This window comes from Dryas octopetala, chromosome 7 (assembly GCF_963921425.1).
Source record: "Dryas octopetala chromosome 7, drDryOcto1.1, whole genome shotgun sequence".
NCBI lineage: Eukaryota > Viridiplantae > Streptophyta > Magnoliopsida > Rosales > Rosaceae > Dryas > Dryas octopetala.
Window position 1 is genome coordinate 16,096,414 of NC_141372.1, and position 19,194 is coordinate 16,115,607.

General features: G+C 34.9%; 2 pseudogenes across 1 annotated transcript; both read right to left on the minus strand.

The window, feature by feature from the left end:
* Positions 1 to 4,524: 4,524 nt before the first annotated feature.
* On the minus strand, positions 4,525 to 11,143 carry LOC147280081 (large ribosomal subunit protein uL1-like; annotated as a pseudogene). The gene is made up of 4 exons (XR_015123252.1): positions 10,938 to 11,143; positions 10,676 to 10,841; positions 4,838 to 4,974; positions 4,525 to 4,753 (listed from the first exon to the last, which is right to left on the minus strand). The product of XR_015123252.1 is annotated as a large ribosomal subunit protein uL1-like (transcript).
* LOC147280082 (putative disease resistance RPP13-like protein 1) lies at positions 7,065 to 10,282 on the minus strand (annotated as a pseudogene).
* Positions 11,144 to 19,194: the final 8,051 nt, after the last annotated feature.

Here is a 19,194-nt window from a genome sequence, read left to right on the forward strand (position 1 = left end):
GGTGGTTTTATCTTTTGGTCATTATGATTTCTATTTGTAAGGTCAAATAAAGGAAAGCAAAAAAATCTTATGTTAAAGTGTAATTCATGCTACAATGGCTATTTCTTGTCAAGCAAACATCATTTATATATATATATATATATATATAAGAGTGCTCTAAAATTAACTGATTAGCAAGTTAATACGAAGCTAACCATACTTTTGGGACCACCACATAACTAATCTCATAATCCAAAAAATCAATTATTTAGTCATACTTCAAAGATCATCATTGCAAAAAATCAACTAAATCATAAATCATTTAGTCATTTAATTGAAATCAAATAAATAGACGATCAATGTTTTCGATAAAAGTATACAAATAATTGTTGTTATAATCAAATGACTAAATGACTTTCGATTTTGGAGATTTTTTACAAGGATGATCTTTGAAGTAGGGCCTAAAAAATAGACGGTTCAGATTTTGAGATTACATTGTGTGGTGGGCCCAATATGGTGATTAGCTTTATATTAACTTACTAACTAGTTAGTTTTAGAGCATTCTTGTATATATATATATATTAGGAAGATTCCATTGTAGGATCCTACAAATAAACTTATTTGTAGGATACCTCATGGGGTCCTCTCCATATATTTTCAACAATTTGAATCATCTATTTTTTAAATCTCTATTCATAGATCATTTTTGCAAAAAATTAGCCAAATCAGAAATTATTTGCCTATCTAGCTTTGATCAAGCAAATAGACGAACTAAAATTTTTCGAAAAAACCGTCCATTTGTTTGATCAAAGTTACATAGGCAAATGATTTCCAATTTGGCTAATTTTTTACAATAATGATCTATAAATAGAGGTCTAAAAAATAGACTATTCGGATTATTGAAATACTACATAGAAGTGGGGCCCATGAGATATCCTACAATGGAGACCTCCTATATATATGTTGCGTAAAACTAGCACATACACACAGGATCCACATCTGTTAGCCTCTAATTTCTCTCGGCCACGTGTTGAGAGGGCCGTGTGTTTAGGGAAACTATGTCATTCACATGCGTTACGCGTGCCAATACGTGGCCAGAGGCCAAGCGTATATTTGTTGATGAGTTGTGTGAATCCGTTCTTCAGTCAAGAACTTGTGGTCAGGGAAGGAATGCAATCTCGGCCGTAGGTTCTACCTTGGCCGCAAGGACTTAGGGTAATGATGGTGATGTGATTTGCGAATGTGAAAGTGCGAGTAATGGATGCAAAATCAAAGTCTAACAAATAACAGTGGAGTGTGGAAACAAAATCAAAGCAAAGATAACCCTCGAAATATAAGAAATCACGCGAGTGTGAACAGTAAATGCATAATCTAATTAATTAACTAGAGAGAAACAAATAAAACCAAAATTTAATGAAAATGCAGGAAAATGAAGAACAAATAAATTAAAGTGCATATTAGAATTTAAAATTACTAAGGTTGGAAATCGGCAGCTTCCAAAAAAGTATGAACATCCTCCTTTAATTTCCTCTTTTACTGTCTTTGTAAGTTTTTTTTTGTTTGAAAGGTCGGAAAAGGCCTTCTTGAGTTTGCCTGGCTGACCGACATGCACTATTGAATCAAAGCTATTTAGATCGCCTTCGGGACCTTCGGGAAAGCTTCCTACTTCGCCATGACTTGCAATGGAGGGTTTTAAAAAGCAGGGTTCAAAGATTGGGGCTGAAGTTTACAATCCTCAGTTCGTTACCCATCAGTTTGGGTTCGTTCAGTATTGCCTGAAACCCCTACATTTGTCCTTTAACCGCTTGAGCTCTTGGCGGTGTCTCTTCCGCCAATGCTCACAATGCTCACAATGCTTTGGCCTTGGTTTTGGTTGCTCGGCCGCTTTCGACCGAGGCTACCTCACAGTTCACATCATGGTGGGAAGAGTTTGTTAGAGAGAAGTTCATGCAGCTAGTCCTCTTTAAGGGGTTCCTTTGTAGGGCCCACTTCTTGTTGTAGTTCAATAATCAAAATATCTACTTTTTAAGTCTTCTTTCAATTATCATTTTTACAAAAAGACAAATATATTAGATAAATCAGACAACGTTTAGACACTTAATTTTTACAATATAAATAGACAAGCATATTGTTTTAGATAAACACTAAAATTATCTCTATTTAATCAAATGATTGATTAAATCGTTAAATAATATCTGATAAATACTAAAATAAAGACATAAACATAGACAATTTCAATCATCAAACTACATTTAAGAGATTAATGAAAGTTCGCTTTATGTACGTACAATATATATATATACATCAAACTTTATGCAAAATAATTAAATAGAAAATTAAGATTAAATACCAAATATAATTAAATTGTTATTCGCTTCTAGCTATGGCAAAGTCCTACACCTGTAATTTAACTAATAATTTTGACTCTAAAAATTTAATCCTTAATCCAATATATATTTATTTTATACATATTTAATATTTATTTCTCAATTTATTATATTACTTTTTTTTTTATACCCTAAATGCCAATTGTTTGGCTTTTTATTATATTTATTTAATTCTGAATTATTGCTTAATGATTTTTTTTTTTGTCTTATCTTTATATTTTTATTTTTCTAAATAATTGCTAATTAATTGCTATTTGTCTTATCCTTATATTTTCTTTTTCTAAATGATTGTTGTTTCATCTTTTCCTTAAATTGTCTTTTTCATACCACTCTTTTGGTAAGTCCGGTTACATATTGGGTAAGTGTGATTACATATACGGTAAGTGTGATTACATATTCGATAATTGTGATTATATACATACAATTACGTGTCTAAATAGTTTTCGATTTGTCTAATTTTTTGCATAAGTGATTCTTAAAGGGAGACTTAAATAATAGACAGCTTTGATTATCAAATTCTAATGTGAAGTGGGCCTCACAAAGAATTGTATAATAGCTTTATTTAAATGATTAATGAAAGCTTAAGGGACTAATGTAAGAGTCTTTATATATGCATAATAATTATAGAGTGCTACTATTCCCGCCTTCATGTCCTATTTTTTCACCCACCCTATAATTACACCCCTTTAAATTTTAAGAAATAATAATCCTCTTTTTTTCATCCGCCAATGTCCCTAAAATACCCTTACTAATAAACACTTTTTCCACCAAATTTCTTTCTCCATATTCTCTTTCTTCCATAAACCATAAACTCTATTCACCCACCAAATTTTGAACCAATATACAACCTCATACATACTCCTAGATCAAATAGGAAGAGAGTGAGAGATGAGGGGGCAGGTTAAATAAACCCATATATTATAACTTTGTAATGTTCCTAAGAACGTTTATATTAGGGTGTGATTGTGAATAAGAGAAGAAATCAAACAAAACAATTAGAAAAAACAAGGGAAATTTGGGAATATGAATGATCGAGACAAAATCATATGTTGGAAACAATATTTTAGGATCAAATTGTGAATTACTCTGCAGAAGACAAAAAGAAAAAGAAATTATTGTTCATGAATCTAAAGTGGTTTTCCTTGTATATTAAAGTGTGGAATACGAAGAGAAGATGAAATGAGTTTATGTGGGTGTAGAGAAGTAGAGGGGTAAACTATCTTTTTGTTTACATAAGTTTTTAGAGGTCATTTCACAAAAATTAAACAAGTGATTAATATTTTTATAAAGTGGTGGGTAGGAAAATAGGACAGAAGGGTGAGAATAGTAGCACTCTAATTATATTGTATGTAGTCTTCTTTATGAGATCTCTTGTAACCCATTTTGCATTGTAGTTCAATGATGGAAACATTCCATGTAATAGTTCTTCATTCAAGGATTATCCTTATAAAAAATTAGATTAATCGAACACAATCTAGATACTTAATTGTAACAAATTAAATAGACAGACATAGTGCTTCCAATAAACACTAAAATTATCAGCATCTAATCAAATGGTTAATTAGTCTCCTATTTGTCTAATTTTTTTTATAGGTGATCTTTGAATGGAGACTTAAAAATAGAGGACTCTGATCATCAAACTCTAATGTAGAGTTGGTCACACAAAGAATCCTCTTATATACTTATTTAAATGATTAATCAAAGAGTGAAAGCTTCTTCTATTTAGAGGACTCAGGTAACATACCTGACATAAAATAATTAAATTGTAAATCCCCTCTAAGGGGTTCCTTCTAGGGCCAACCCACTTTGTGTTGTAATTTAATAATCGAAACCTTTCACTTTTTAAATCTTCATTCAATGATTATTCTTACAAAAAATCAAATAAATCGGACACAATTTAAATGCTTAATTATGACAGATGCTTAATTATGACGAATAAATAGGACATTGTGTTTTTTATAAACACTAAAATTAACACCATATATCCTTCGGTTAAATAGTCTTTGATTTGTCTAATATTTTGCAAAATGCATGAAATTAATAAATTAATAATAAATAAAAAGAAAAACAAGAGCCTGAGAGGATTATCGAAAAGAATACAACACCCTTAGGACAAAACAGAGGAATTACAAGCAAATCCCAATAAACAGAAACGACTTCACTTGTATAATGGCCTATTGCCCCCAGCATGTCCTAGCAAAAGCTCTGGTGATAAATTACAGTAACATATGATATAGTTCCCTAAGGACATCAAGATATATTCTGCAGACATGCATCTCAATCACAAATTGCTGAGCCCTACCATGAACTATTTCACTAACTGCACCAGTATGACAGAAACAAAAATGACCCAAGCAAGTCCCAGAGCGAAGTCTTTGGATTCCAACCTGTCATGCAAAGCCCATTACACAGTCAGAATGCTGTTCAATCACACAGCTCAATTAGATTACAGATGAGGCAAGGATATATACCAAGCTGCTCATTGAAAATAGTCATGTCAGGAATTTTCTTGTCACTATCATCATTATCCCACTCCAGAGCATTCTTGAGAGCTTACATCAATGGTGGGTTTCTCCAGTTTTGGTTCACCACTTACCTTTGCATAAACCTGCAATGTGCAGAAACATCAATCCTCATATCCACATAAATTTAAAGTAACACTGCTAATGCAACTTAATCAACTAAAGAGAAGAAGTAGTATCAAAGACAATTCTTCACCTCAGTCATCATTTCACCAAGCTACCTAACTGTAACTTCATTGTTAGGGTTGCCCACATTGAAAATGTGACCATTCGCCCTAGCAGGATTTTTCTGAAGAAAACAATATCGCACTACTGGGCAACTTCCTTTGCATACTAAATATTAATTCAATTTTTTTTTTTTTGTTTTTACTTACAAGCATCAACAATTAAGCTTCAATAGCATCCTTTATAAAAACAAAAGTTCTATGAGATTCACCACCATCTACAAGCTTGAGTGGCTCACGACAAAGAAGGTTCTGTAACAGAAGAAAACAGGATTTGATCACACCAAAAATAGCAAATAAATAGGGAAGATTACAACTACTATCACACATACAAGAGGGAAACTAGAGACCCAAAACAAGGAATGGAAATGCATGCAATCTTATAGAGCACGTTACTTTTGTTTCCTTCCCCCTTTCCACATCATAAAGCAAGAGGCAAAAGTGGCATTTCTAATCACCAATGACAGATAAGCGGAGCAACCAACCAGAAACATGAAACATGACATCACAGTTTTTTTAAAGAAAAAAAAGAGTATAAACCTTGAACAAATCTGGAGTTCCCAAGAGAAACCTATATCACTATTTCCCTACCTGCTTTGACACAGGGCCTTATTACTATCATTTCTTTTTCTTTTAACACTCCAATTCTGACCCACAGATGCCAGTATTTTACAACCTAAAGTTGCTATTATCATAAACTACCATCAACTTCCTGACCACAAGAAATATTCATTAATATAAAAATTGAATTGGACACAACCATATACAAAGAATGTACAAACCCCAAAAGTTTTACATCCTCATACAAGAATCAAGTAATGTCCAACTCAGAACATATAAGATGATGATGCTATTAGGACCAAAAAAAAAAAAAATCCAATACTGTTTGTACCCAAAAAACAATTGTATACTATTAGGAAATAGGAAATTGATAAATTAAGAACTATTCTTATACTAATATATTTATATTCTTAGAAAAAGATGTATAAAGTTATTGACATCAGGCAAGACAAGGACCCAGCTCTTCAACCTCAGGTCCAAGTTAAGTTGGAATCCTAATTTCTTGTTCTACTTGAGACAAACAATCAAGGCTTATTGTTCACAATGCTCTGGATCTACAATTTGCATGCTAGCATTAGTATTATATCACAAAATTCGGCATATGTTTAAGCATTAGAGTATTATGCCACACCATCAACACATATATAGGACATATCCAAATTCAGTACCAGCTGGTATTGATTGATATTTCAAACTGCACTCTATGTCTTCTTAATTAGGATTCAAAATGGTTATCAAAACATTTTCTGGTCTCTAACTTGAGAAAGGAAATTTTTGGTGTGAAACCAAGTTTGGGTGTGAATCACCTGGAGTGAATTCAGTCTCTATCTTTATCTTTTAAGAGGTTCAATCTTCTTGTTGTCTTAATCTGCTTAGCCTACTAAGAAACTGTTTCTTGAGTTCATATCTTCTTATATTCTTGCCCATCTGGCATTTTCAGCAATTCTATTGTCTTCCCTTACTTCTGAAATTTCTAGCAATCCTTCTAAACCTGAGTTTAAATCTTATCTTACACATAACTTATCTTATGTTGAATAACCTCAATTCACTAAAATGGAATTAAGACTTGCATTGGAATTTGAACAAACCGTAAACTAGAGGAGTCTACACAGCCATTGGATCTACTTTGTTTCTGAATTTTAAGGAGAAAGAAAGAGTAAGCAAAAAATGTAAAAACTAATATGTCGAAAAAGAAATAGTAAGAGAAATTTGAAACCAGGGGAGATTTCAATCGATTGGATGTCGATCTGTTGAATATGCATATATGTTTGATCAAAGTAAGGGCTTTTAGATTCGCTGCTGAAAAATGAAATTTACAAGCATAGACTGCAGAATTAGTACCTGACTGAGATGGAATAATTAAAGTGGGACCCAATCATGGACATCGCACATCATATTCTTTGGTTATCGGTACCAAAGAATATGTTGGGGATGTGAGCAATCTTGGGCCAATCTTCCCCTGTCTCTCTCTGGCACCGTTGTTTTAGCAAAGGACAATCACATTCTATTTGTAGTTCAGAAAGAGAAGTGGGTAGCCCTTCATCTGGCAAGCACTGGAGCTCAGGGCAACTCCAAATCCACAACCTTTGAAGAGAGGTGAGGTGTCTCAACTCCTTGCCGTTCACGGTCTTAAGATTCAAACATTGGAAGATGCTGAGAGAAGTGAGAGTGGTGGGCAGCAGCCCCTCCTCCGGAAACGAATCTACATCTTCACATCCTTCGAAGCCCCTACCTCCAAACGCTTGAGAGAGGTGAGTCTTTGTAGACCCCACTGCATACGCTTTGCAATCACTTTTTTGCAATCATAGATATCAAGTGATTGTAATTTTGGTGGCAATCCCCCTTCCGGAAATGATTCCAATTCTGGACAATCATTTATATAAATAGTCTCAAGAGATGGGAGAAGGGTGTGCATCTCTTCTGGCAGTGACCTCAGTTTCTTACATCTCCAGATATAAATTGAAGTCAAGTTGGGCGCTTGTAGCCCTCCATCGGGAAAACACACCAAATTTGGGCATTCCTCTATTTCCAATTCAGTGAGGGATAGGAGGAGTTTAGGGCATTGGGAAGTAGCAAGGGATTCTACATTAGCGTTCGAGATTGTGAGCTTTTCAAGCTTTGGGAAGTAGTCTAACGGGAATCTCCCACTTAGCTTGGGACAATCCTCCAGAACAAGCTCACAAAGATTAGGAAAAGCTCCACCCTCTTGATTGCCTCCAACATAAGACCATTCTTGCCACTCCCGCATACTTTCGAATTTCAAAACTTGCAGAGATCTAAATGGCACCCCCATTCCACAAGTATCGTCACCATAAAACTCAGGGCCTATGGACACCACCCCATTTAACTCAATAATTTCAAGCTCTCTGAGGGAGGGTAACTGCCCTAGTGGTGGCAAGAAGAAACAATATTCACATTTCACAAGTTTTAGAGAAACTAGATTGGAGGAAGAATGATCTACTAACCAACCAGGAAATCTTGTACCCCCATAAGAACGGATCGTGAGTATTTTTAGGTTTGTATGAGGTTGGAGGTTGGCAAGCACTTCTCCATCTTTTTTTGAATCCTCAGTATCACCTCCCCATTTTAAACATAGTTGATTGAGATACTTCTTATCCCTCATATTGGCCTCCAAAGCATCCTCGGCCCTCACAATATTATGAAGCCCAGAAATATCAAGTTGTCCGCGCAAAGACTTAAGCTCCTTCAACTCTGCAATGTTACGCCCAGTGTCTTTGTCTAGGACAAACTCGCCTTTAAACGTTTGTAGATCTCTCAATCTCCCCATATGTGGTGGCATTTTTTTCAACTCTTCGCATCCCGTGATATTAAGATGGCGCAAGCTGATTAGTCTTCCAAAGTTAGTTGGCAACTCAGCAAGACCATAGCACTTTTCCAACAATAACGTCTGTAAATTATATAAAGTACACATCGTCTCAGGTAACTTTTGGATTCCACTGTAAGATAAGTCCAAGTACCTAAGATGCTTCAAGCTACCGATTGAATTTGGCAACTCACCAATATCATATCCTGATAAATTGATCAATCTTAGATATTGCAGCGCGGGCAAGAGATCATGCAGTACACCATATACATTTAATGATGGTAAGGGTAGAAAAGTGTGTAAATGTTTGGCCTCATATAAAGCTTCCAATTTCTCTGAGCCATCAGAATCAAGTCCCTTCATATACGAAAAATGACGAGTCTTGCTCACAATGTTGACAGAGTCATCATTGTTCTCCAACCTAACACAAAATTCTCCGGATAAAAATTTTGCTAAATCATTAACAAGGTCATGCATGATGAAACCACTTGAGAATAGAAACTCGGAACGTTGAAAAAATGACCTTGACATTAGATCATTAAAGTATTCCTCCCCAGTTTCTTCCATGGTTATATTCTTGTTTTTAGGTTGTAAGAGATCTTCAGCCATCCACATCAAAATCAATTTTGATTTTTGAAATACATAATCTTTGGGAAATATTGAACAATACATAAAACAACGCTTGAGATGTGGAGGTAGATAATGGTAACTCAACCATAGAGCCGGCAGAATCTCCATATCTGACAACTCCCATATTTCACTCTTCAGTATCTTTTCCCATTCCTCCGGATCTAATTTAGAGCGTAATAAACTCCCAAGTGATTTTGCAGCTAAAGGAAGACCTTTACACTTTGTAACAATTTGTCTTCCGACTACTTCAAGATCTGGATGTGTATTCACTCCTGCATTTTGTAAGGCATGTTTTGCAAATATTAACCAGCAATGGCCCTCACAAATTTGCTCCAGACGGTGAATTTGACCAAGAGTGCCCATCCTAGATGCAACATCGTCAATACGTGTTGTGACAATGATCTTGCTTCCATGGCTTCCGTTCTCAAAGGGACGAGTTAAGAGATCCAATTGGGAATGATTCACTTTCCAAACATCATCAAGAACAAAGAGAAACTTTTTCCCCATCAAAGCCTCCTTGAGATTAACTTGAAGCCTATCTAGGTCTGTGATATGATCACACGTTCCTGAAGTGACTGACCCACAAATTGTTTGTGTTATTTTGACAACATCAAATTGTTCCGAAACACAAACCCATGCTCGGAGGTGAAAATGTTGCTGTACTCGATCATTGTTGTATACTAGTTGAGCAAGAGTGGTCTTCCCAATCCCCCCCATGCCCACAATGGGAATCACGCTTATCTTATTGCCAGTCACGTCATCCGCTAGCAATAATTTGATGATGTTGTCCTTCTCCTTCTCCCTTCCAAATACAGAGTCTTCTCCCAAAGGCAAAGAAGTTGTAGGTAACCTTGCATATGCATGTAGGCTATCCTTAACATCTTCTTTCAAACCAAGCACATCTTTTTCACTTACAATAAGTTCTAACCTCTCAAGAATCTCCAATATTCTGGGTTCAAGAGTTTTGTCAAGTTCATGCAAGGAAGGAGAAGTGATATTGTGTACCTGACGAGTGCTGCTGCTCCCAGATTCTTCTTCTTCCACCTGGCGTCGCAGGACTTCAGTCTTGATCTCATCCAACAGGTCCTCTGTATGATGGAGAGCATCTTTAAGCTCATCAAGCCACTCCCTCACTCTCGGGTCTCTGATTTGCTTCCCTTCTGCATCATCCAGCACTGCATTCACTGACCACAACTTCATCTTCAACTCCCGGAGCCGTCCAGCAGTGACTTTGGGAATTTTCCTACAGCGCATATGAATTGAACCAAAATAAGACAAGAAAAGAACTATAGTTAAACAAATGCAAGTACAAGCAATTCAACAAAATCTTCATCTTCAAACAATACTATTAACAATTCAACAGATTGAGCAATTCACAAAAACTTCATGATAAATACCAGAGCAGCTTACAACAAAAAAAAAAAAGTTCAAATAAAGGAATGATTTTTTAAGAACATCAATACTGCATATGCACATATTACAGTTCAGAAAGCAAGCAGCAATCAAAAAAAATTTCAAATACTCTTCCTAAGCAGACTGCCTACCCACCTGCTTTGTTGAGACCAGGACCCAAAAGACGGGGGATCTGCTTAATGACAGCTTCGGATGCTAAAAAGGCATGGTATTTCTTGGCCAACTTCTTAACCAATTTCTTGTTCTTGTTTAGCTTCTTCAACCCTTCTACATCCATGTAATCCAAACCTAACTTCTCAGCCTGTAATTAAATCAACAAAGAAAACAGTACAGAACACAAAGAAATCCACTAATTCAATCTTATGTTGATGCTTTATCTGAGCAAAAAATTCATTACCTCTTCAACATGCTGAGTATCTCCAAGCATGCAGACCTTCATCTTTGGACGAGGAATGTGTGGCAACTTAACAGAACCACTGAAACGCTTGTCCTTTTGGGGATCATAGTTTTTCAAAGTTCAATGGTCTCAGTGAAGTTACGCTTCTTTTCCTTGGACACATTCATAATAATGGAAATACCCTCTCTGAGAGTATCACTCTGACGCTTACTGTAGAGACATAGATACAGTCAGAAATACTAAGATGGTAGCACTAAAAAATAGCCACTTAGCATGTCATACAATAATGCACAAAAATATTATGAAATTAATAAATGGTAACATTTTCTCAAGAAAATGGTAACATTTTCTTACCATTTTCTTGATTTTTTTTCTCAAGAAATGGTAACATTTTCTCAATAAATGGTAAGTTACCACATTCTTGATTGAAGTTACCCTTTTCTTGAACCAAACATCAAGAAAATTGTAACAGAATCACTGGGCCAAAAAACGTTACGCACTGCAACTATATACAGACAAAAGAGCAATTGCATTTCCAGAATGCTAAATACAAGCTCCTGTTTGACAATCAGGTTTTGACATACAATTTAAAATTACACAGTTTGACTAGTCTGGAGACGCGCTAGAGGCGGCATATGTTGAAGAATGCCTCCTTTGACACATTTACTCTGCGTGGGATTGAATGATAGGTCTACTACATCCTTGTGCACAACTCAGGTTCCTAGCAGACATATTATTATAGAGGCAAGCCCTTGCCCATGGCAGTATTTTTTCAGCATCTCTCACAAAAGGAATGTATTTGTCTAGTCTAACATACCCAATTATCCTATGCTAGTTTAAATTGGAGTGCCTGAATATTTACTAACGAACATGAACTTATTAATTTTAATCCTCAATTTCTGAAATAATGATTAGAACCCCCAGTTAATCTACTCATTCCAAGCACATGAAAAAGTAACGTCTCAAACACTTAATTGTCATAATTTTCAGGATGCATACAGATCGATTGTCCTCCTACGTCCAAAAGTTTTGCCTTTGAGCAGAAGTAGGTAGAATTTTCTGAAAATGTTGGCTTGAGCCACATTTTTCAGAACTTTTGTGTTATGCATAAATCAACTTAGACATTAACTTCAACAACTAGGTGATGATTCATAAATTAAAGGCTGATTGCGAAGGCTATACATGCTAAGTAAAAATAAATGACATAATAACAATGTGTTTTTTTTTTCTCAACTTGGGTGGGTTAATTTTAATAATTTTGGGCAGGGAAGAAATTTTGGTTTCAATTTCAATATTTTGGGTGGGGAATGAATTTTAGTTTCATAAAAACACATTTTTTGGGAGGGGAAGCAAATTTGGTTTCAATTTTAAGTTTTTGGGCAGGGAATGGTACTTTTGATTTCCACTTCAACTTTGTAGGGTGAAAATTGGTAATTTTTATTGGAAGCCTCCAATAAATGGCCAAAGCACTTCCGGTCATCCCACTATATACTATATCAAGTATATTGATCTAAATTAACTCAGACAATATATTAGAGGTCAATATCGGTACTCAAAAATCCTTTTAGATTGACAAGAAAACACCTTATGTTTTGTAAACCACAACATATGTATTCTAAAAGTTTTAAAATATAAATAGATTGCATGTCTAAATGTGATTGTCAAACAGGGGTGTCAAACTGCCAATTTGATATAGCAATTGCACATCGGGCTGGAATAGATTGACATTGCAATAATATTTACTCCAAATGTTCATGTATCACAATATGCTAATAAGGGCATATCACTGAAGAAAACATCCGTGTGTATCCAAACATAATATTTACCAAAGTGTCAATACATATTTTGACAACATATCCACATTTACACATCAAGTACCAAAAAGTGCCAATACAGAGTTTGCCAATACACATGCTTGTATTTTGATGCCAGCTGCAATAATACCCCTTTATGTATTAACCAAACCAAAGTCAGCAACCTTGGCCCTCATGTCATCCCCAAGAAGTATGTTTGAGGGCTTTAAATCTCTCGTGCTAGGGTATTCTTCACTTCATTGCTTTGTGGGACAGGGGGGTTGTTGTTCTTGCTGGCTGCCTTCTGTGAGGGGCTTTTGTTGTGCTTGGCTGCAAATTTGAAAAATATAACAGAACTTCATTTAAGGGGACGTGAGATTTCTAACCAATTTAAAGCAGCTGTAAGATAAGAATGAACTTCATTTCAGAATTTGAAACCAATGCAAGGAAAGAAAGTCAAAAAAAAAAAAAAAACCAATTTTCAACCAATGCATAATAATCTGTATCAAGCCTATAAAATGTGCAAATGTGCAGCTAGTGTATAAAATGTGGAGCAAGTGTATGAAATTTGGGGCATACTAAAGCTGGATGTAATTGAGGTTCCAAGCAGCCAAACCAATCCTAATTGTACCTTTTTTTTTAAATGTTTTTTTTTTTTTTTGCATTTGCAAGTTAAAATGTTATGATAATTGGTAACTTATACTAATTAATAGATTAAGCATAAAGATCAGCAGTCAAAAGCAATTTTGCACAGTAGTACAAATTAACTGATTTGTAAAAATGTATTTAAATGCAAATTTGAAAACAAAGGAAGAACCTCTAACTTTATGAGCAATACAGAAGTATCATGTACTAATTCAAAATTATCAGAATATTTTAATCAAAGTGTTTGATTAATCAGAGTGTTTTAATCATGAATCGATACCTACTAAAATCATAATCTATATAAGAAGGCAAAAAAGTGGAACCACTTTTCCACAGCACCCCTCACCAAAGAAAAAAAGAAAACCAGAAAGCCTAATCTCTATTTTAAGAGACTTAAAGTCGTGGCCCAAATGACTGCATGTCCATTTTACGTTGGACAATTGAATTGAGAAACCTAATGAATTAGCTTTCAAAATCAATTAAGCGACGTCTGTAGCCAGCTAAGTAGCTATATCTATACATAGTCAATATTCACCATTAAACCATCTTATTCTTGGGCATGTCATCAACTATTTAAGAAACCTGAAGATAAAATAAATGATTTCACAACATGTTTATGTGTTTATTAACATTATTGTTTAGGTAAAAACTTGCCAAAAGCAGACATAATATACAATGGATTTATAAAATTTTGGGGTCCTAAATATTCAACGGCCTGAGATATCTAGTTATCTCATTCATTTGCCTACTTTCAAGACCAGCCTTAGACATAACCAACCTTTCAAGGGTTGCAAACCAAATGAAATCAAGTCCATAACGAAAATCAAAGACTGCCATCTTTGCCAACATAAAGGGAAAAAATTAGCAAGCTTAAATTCACATGCATTAAGTGGAGGGAATTTGATAACAATGCCACCCCCAAAACAAACTCACAGGCTCGACGACCTTGCAGGTCAATGCAGACGACCAAGCAAACCAAACCCAGGAAGAAAAACAGAGGGCAAGCAAGCAAACGCAAAGAAAAGGCAAACAAAAAATATTTGATGCCGCGGACAAATATTGTAATGGATGAAAAGGTAAAATGTTATAATATTGTAATTAGATGAAATGATGACATAAAATAGGCTGTGATTAAAATTGAAAAAATTAAATGAGAAAGTTAAAGTATTGAAACATTATATCTAAAATATTAGTTGGGATGCTTCAATAAAGATGACTTTGTTATCAAATTGCATACAATAAAAAACTGCATTTATGAATCACTTTTTTCATATCATTAAGAAAAGAACATGGTTGAGATTTGAATATATGGATAAATGAAATTTGAAATTTGAAGTGGAAGAAAAGAACATAGCAATTATTTTCTTAATCCAGAAACATAATTGCAACAATACCTTGTCTTGCAGATCAAACACCTTCAGATTTACTTCTTTAAATGTGAATGTTGGTTTGCTTAACCCAGGAGTCCTTCATGAAAAAAAAAAAAAAAAAAAGGGTCAAGCAAATGGGGAGCAGAGTCATAAACTTGTGGGCAAATGGGGACCTAGGAATACAAACATGTACCTGTAAAATACAATCCTTAGTGGCTTCTGCCCTGTTACCTTCCTACACGAAACCAGAAGATCCCTGGACAAAAGAGAATATGATATTGAGATAGAATATTAACACCTTACAAAAAGATAAAATGGCAACAATTTCCATCAGAAAGTAGCATTATATGCAAGCAGAATATCGAGGGAACAAATTGAAGGGTCTGTATGAGTTTAGACTTTGGGGAATATTGGTGTGCTTGCCTATGGGCAAGAGAAGGTTGGTACAAGCAAATGGGACTGAACCAATGAAGTACTGACTATTTGAGAAAGTTCAAAAGAAGTGATTCGAGAGTTCTCATACCTTATCATGCCACCACTGACTGTGCCACGAACAGGGTCTTCCCATGTTTTATATAAATCTTGAATGAGTTCCTGTCTTTGAGCTTCAGCACAAACTAATCCAACATATTTGGTCACTTCAGACCAATCCTGGGAAGCTACTACCTACAATAGTACAAACATCCATTAGCAACAAGGTCTCAACTTACATTGCGGAAAGAAGTTATTGGTGGTAAAGAATTTTACAGCAGCAATGGAGGGGCTGGAAGCTTCTCCATTCTCAGGGTGAGTCAAATCTGCTCCGATGGGACTTGGGGGACGAGTGTGCTATTTTTCAAAACAAGAAAAAGCTAACCTGTGTAACAAAGATTTAGAGGTTAACAGCTAAATATCTAAAAAAAAAGACATGTGCAACGCACATGTGACAGCAGGCAACCCTTTGGCTTAGCTTATAAGCTTCCTCTGTCTTTCTCTCTCCCTATCTTTCAATTTCTGAAGTTTTCAAACAACTTCAACGTACCACAGACACTCTCTTCGCGCGCACTCTCCCTCCCACTCTCTCTCTTCGCGCGCACTCTCTCTTCAGCTTCCTCCTTTGCCGTTGTCGTCTTCTCAGCGCCCAAAGTTGGCAGGCATCTTCACCCACACTGAAGCGTACCTCATCCCTCGCCCTCCTTTTCCGCCGTCGTGGTCATCCTCTGTTCTGCCTTCTGCAATCAACATTTCAAGGTAATGGTCTTGTGCTATTCGCTGATTGTCTTGTGGGCTTGTGGTATTGGTTGATTGTCTTGTGCTCTTGTGGTATTGCTTGATTGTCTTGTGGGATCACTTATGCACATACATGAAACCCTGTGAATATCATTTTTGTTGGGTTAGCTCATTTGCGATGGTGTTGTCTGAAGTCTTGATTGAAGGTTACAATTTTGTTAGGATAGAAATGCAATTGCAATATTAAAATGGCAGAAAGGACCTACTGTTTGACAATTACGAATGAACTGCCAACTATGAAGTTAAATTTTGCAAAACCTATTTTGTTCAACTGTTATGCTCATTAATTTGCCTAGAAGGCCTGTGTCTTGCCAACTGATATTTTTTTTTGCACATAAACATAAAGCCACATAGAACTTTATATGACCTTAAATATTAATGCCATTGTTTCCATGGTCATTGTGTGAAATTATTTGTTCACTAATTATATTCGCATATAGCTAGGTAGACTAAGCATGCACTTCTTTAGACTAAGCATGCACTTCAATTACCAATAAATTATTGTTTTCGAATTTTTGGTTGTAACAGTGTCCTTATCTTATTTGAAGGTACGCATCTACAATTCGATGTCCAACGAAATACCAATCCCCTCAAATCAAATCCCCGTACTAACGGGAGACAAGGACACTGGAAGTTAATGTCGTCCCATTGAAGATAACTGGACACTATAGCTAGGGATGTGTACATTACTCTTCTTTCATGTACTCAATTCAATGTATCTGAGATGACTAAATGCTTGAATGCTTTGTGCCATGTTTGTTGCCTTCCGTGAGATATCTTACTTAAATTGACTGCCCTTTATGCTTTCATCACAATTCGAACGAGATTATGACCTTTAGGTCATACCCATTATTAATTACAACTAAAATCTAGTGTTCAATAGTTCCCAAAGTTATTAACACAGCAATATAAACTCTAAATCCATAATTAGCTCAAATCCACAAATTCATTTTCTTTCATGAAATAAGTAGAAGCATATGTAAGACATAGTAACTGCAGCAATATATACTATACTTTCAATCAATCAATTGAAAATTGACTTGGTCCAATTTTTTTTTTTTTTTTTTTTTTATGATTATAAAGCCTTTATGAGAAATAGGTGTGAACTTCAAGGTGAATCTAATTTCAATGCTTATTAAGTTTATTATATATTATTGTTTATATTAGTCGTTAATTGAGTTATTTAGCTTATCTCCCATCCAGTCAGTTGTTTTGTCCCGAATTACTATAGGTCTTAGTTGACCTCTCGTATTACATGAATCTTTATAACAGTTTGAAGATTATGAAAGGTTTCTTAATTAACCGACCAAAGATCATGTAAGAATTAAAGCATTCTTATCAATAATTAACAATATTAATCATTTCCCAAGTGACTTCTCTTTCTTGGTTATGGTTCTACTGTCAAGGCCTTATGCATTTTCTTTACACACACAGATGAGCATAGTGGTGACTTTAAACAGGTAGATTTCCATGTTCACTAGTCTGTAAGGAATTGATGTCATGATTGTCATCCTCCACAAATTAAAGGTTTGTTACACCTTTTCTTTCTATTTAATTTTCTTGGATTTAGAGTACTGTTTTCATTGGTAAATATTGATCGACTTCATGGCATTGTATGATTTCTTTTGGTTGGTTATAAATTAGTACCGGTATTTTTATTGCTATTACCAGCTGTTGTTGTCAAGATTTCTGCTTGCCATGAATTAAATTAGCTTCCTATCTTGTCATAATCTTTTAGTTTTTTTTTTTTTGGTAAGGGTTAGTCTAATAATAGGAAAACTTCATACTTGGCTCAAAGTAATTTTTTTTTCTTGGTTGTGTCATTTAGGTACGTGAAGCCAAGATTCTCATGTCTTTTACAATATTTATTTAATATCTCGTGGGGGAGGGGGTTATCTAGGGATGATGTGTTATAGACTTATAGTAGATATAGTTGGCAGGGGTATGCGGTGTATGAGTTTTGCTGTCATTTATAAGCCAATTTTACTTTCACCTTTTAGCATGTCTTGTTCCTTTTTTGTTCTAATATCTGTCTATGGATCTGGAAATTTAGGCTTATGAGTTTTCTTTATTGATGAACCAAATGTAACAGAATGAGGAGTCATTACTGCAATGCCTACAAAAGTTGTCCACTGATTAACACAGGTTATATTTACAACAGTCCTAATTTATGTCAGTTATATTTACACCATATATTTTTGATGAAAAGAAAAGTTTCATATCACCGTTTAGAAACCTCAATCAGTTCTTAATGTGCATATTTTCAAGTGCAGGATAGTATCATAAAGGAATTGAAAGATTGCAGGAACATGAATTCTAAATTGATTAGTCATTTTTCCAAATCATATGCCATGCCTTATGCCTAATGCATGCTTTATTTAAGTAGTTACCACAACAAATTGCTAGAGAAAATTTGTTTGTTGGCATGTTTCTTGTAGTGTAGGATTGGGTGATACTCTGTTGAGTTTGAATGCAATCAATAAAAAACATTGAAAGCATTGTGGTTTGAGAGCAATAGTTAAACTACACAAACAACTGATATTGTAGTATATAATTAAGCTGCAATAGTTATAGTCACCTAGCAATATTTAAACTATAAGCTTGATTAATAATGTCGTTAATTCAGTGTTATAGAAATTTATTAGTTATTTTTCTGTACCGCTTGTTTAAATGGTTTGTGGATATAATGTTTGTGGAGCAAAGATCTGCTGTCTCCATTTTTCATGTCCCCTAAGCTAATTTTTTGACACATGTCCCTCTTCTTAATAGCTACTTTAACTTTGTTAACAACTATCATTTGACTGTTAACTTATAATTAAAAGAATAAAATCAAGAAATAGCAATGTCTTTAGTTCTTTACTCACTCAACCCTGTCTTTTGATCAACTTTTTATTCTCTGAGCATTAAACATTATCTCCAAGTTCCCAACCTTTTCAGCCAAGCAAAACTGGATGATTGCACTTTCTTTATCTACCTTTATTTCTCCTTTTATTCATTAGCTTCACTCATCTTCTTTTCCCTTTAACACTTCATGCCATATATTACAGAAATTGAAAATACATTTTGATTCCTCTGTTTGAGATTGGACATTGGAGCGGGTTAGATGAAAAAGAAAAAAAAAAAAAAAAAACAAGAAAAAGAACAATATAGCATTGTAGGAAAACAGAAGATCTACATGTG